At 31.7% G+C, this 2,500-nt stretch overlaps 1 long non-coding RNA gene across 2 annotated transcripts in view; it reads left to right on the forward strand.

Moving 5' to 3' along the window:
• The window catches only part of LOC136832832 (uncharacterized), a 655,893-nt gene extending 655,541 nt beyond the window's left edge, over positions 1-352 (forward strand). For both annotated transcript variants that reach the window (XR_010851336.1, XR_010851335.1), the window contains exon 7: positions 1-352. This exon is cut by the window's left edge and continues 1,127 nt beyond it. This is a non-coding gene — a long non-coding RNA (uncharacterized lncRNA).
• Positions 353-2,500: the final 2,148 nt, after the last annotated feature.

Genomic DNA, 2,500 nt, shown 5'->3' on the forward strand with positions numbered 1-2,500 from the left:
AAATTGACCTACTTTTCTAATACACATGGTCCTTCATTTAGAATAGTAATTTATAATTCTCACCAATTGCTTGGCAGCACTTGCTTAAACTCTCTCAGAGCGTTATAGGATCGAATCTCAATTTGGAGTCGTGATTTTGTGTACTAAGCAACTGTGTGATAGCATAAGAATTAGAGCGTTGGCATGTACGGTGTTGGTTTAAAGCTAGAACTTTATTTAAAAAACAACGAAGAGAGGTGATTCTGTATGGATGGCAGTTCTTTGGAAAAAAAGAACTCTTTCGCTGGATGTTCTGAAAATGTAGACACATTCGTTAGCGATTATTTTATGGTGGAAAATAAGTTACCCATGGTTACCGGAAGTTTGGGAAGTTTCAAATAAAAAATATCCGTTCTTATGCAGGTGCTTCAAAACATTGAGCTACATAGACATTATATCTTTTATTTGCCAATTTATTCAGTAATGTTTATTTTTATCCATCAATTATCCGCTTCCATATCTGTATATATGCATATATATATATATATATATATATATATATATATATATATATATATATATGTATATATATATATACATATATATACACATATATGTATATATATATTGTATATATATATGTATATATATATATATATATATATATATTTATGTGATTGTATTATACAGATATACAGATATAGAAGGGACAGCTGATAGATAAATACATAAATACATTCACTATATATATAATTATATATATATATATATATATATATATATATATGTGTGTGTGTGTGTGTGTGTGTGTGTGTGTGTGTGTGTGTGTATTATGTATGCATGTATGTATGTGTGTGCGTCAATTTATTTAGTGATGATGTATTTATCTATCAACTGTCCGCTTCCATACCTATCTATCTATCTCTATATATATATATATGTGTGTGATATATATTATATATATATATATATATATATATATATATATATATATATATATATATAACATAGAAAAACTCTCATCGCCTGCTTTCTTATAAGATCACCAGTTCAAATGCTTAAATATTAAATATTTAAGGTTCGTTGTAAATCATACTTGAAACTTAGGCACAAAGATCTGTAATACTTTGGCTCACCCCTCTCTCTCTCTCTCTCTCTCTCTCTCTCTCTCTCTCTCTCTCTCTCTCTCTCTCTCTCTCTCGTTTTTCTTCATCTTGCCCTGAAATTTCAAATGACAAATTTTATGGTAAAAAGAAGAAGTCCCATTTTTCTGTTTAGGAGAATAATAATAATTTATCGCAGTTAAGAGGAATTTCGAATAGCGAATAAACCAACAGACTTTTTCGTTCTCAGTTCGTTCTCTTCTGTATATGGAATAGGCGTGATCCCACGTGACCTAAGTCCAAGCATTCGATGGGTAATAATTGGATAGAGGCTATTATTCTGTATCATATTAGATAGTACTGGTAAAAATACGTTATGACGTGCGGTTCAGTAGCCTAATCACCTTTTAATTTCACCCAATGGTTATCGATTCCGGAAGTGAACAAGCTGAGAGATTTTACGTGGCTAATAACATCAGGCAAATGAGAGAGAACCTCATAATTAAACAAAATTGATGACAGATGCCAAGAAACGTAGCTCAAGTACCACCAGGTGGTTCGGGAGACATCCAGTATGACTTGTTTCCGGGTCCATTTCCAGCTCCGTGCTTATAAATTAAATATAAGTTTAAATGAATCATTGTATTAAAAATGAATGTGCTGGCCCTTGAAAGCCCAAGTAATTTTCCAAACTCAACAAAAAACAAGCTCTCTCTCTCTCTCTCTCTCTCTCTCTCTCTCTCTCTCTCTCTCTCTCTCTCTCTCTCTCTCTCTCTCTCTCTCTTTAAAGGCAATGCCAGTAGTTTGCCTGTAATATCAAAATGGAAGGAAGAATTGTAAACCAATTTTCTTGTTTTGTGACATGTTAGACCTAAAAGTAAATAAAAGCATATGGTCGTTTTTGTCTCGAATCATTAGTGAAAGTAAACAATCCGGATAGCGTATTGCGCGTGCCTGGCTAATAATTACAGGTTTATGATTATATTTAGTGTCATCGCTAGTTCTCCACATTTTATATACTTTGAGTTTGTTGTTATTTATTGCTAAATCATCTGAACAACTGCAAGGCCGCTGCATATTGGTAAGCAAAGCTATACTAGTCATTAAATTTTGAGTTTGATTCTGTTATTCCCAAATTTCCACAAAGACTATTTGTATTCTTCAAATTATGTTACGGTTAACTAAGTAAATATTCCTTCCTATAAGACTTGACATTATGAAAGATCCATTTTCTTAATTTTTGGGGTTATTTAACCGGGTCTAGTTTCCATAAAGATTCTTGGAAAGTTTTGGCAAGAGTCAGTGATGATAAAAATAAAATTTAGTGTTGAATCATATTTTCAGCGAAGTGCACGCTTTTTCATATAATCAGTAATTCATTTATATATGGTTTAATTTTTTACGTCCTATTTCTTAAA

The sequence above is a fragment of the Macrobrachium rosenbergii genome, chromosome 50 (assembly GCF_040412425.1).
Source record: "Macrobrachium rosenbergii isolate ZJJX-2024 chromosome 50, ASM4041242v1, whole genome shotgun sequence".
NCBI lineage: Eukaryota > Metazoa > Arthropoda > Malacostraca > Decapoda > Palaemonidae > Macrobrachium > Macrobrachium rosenbergii.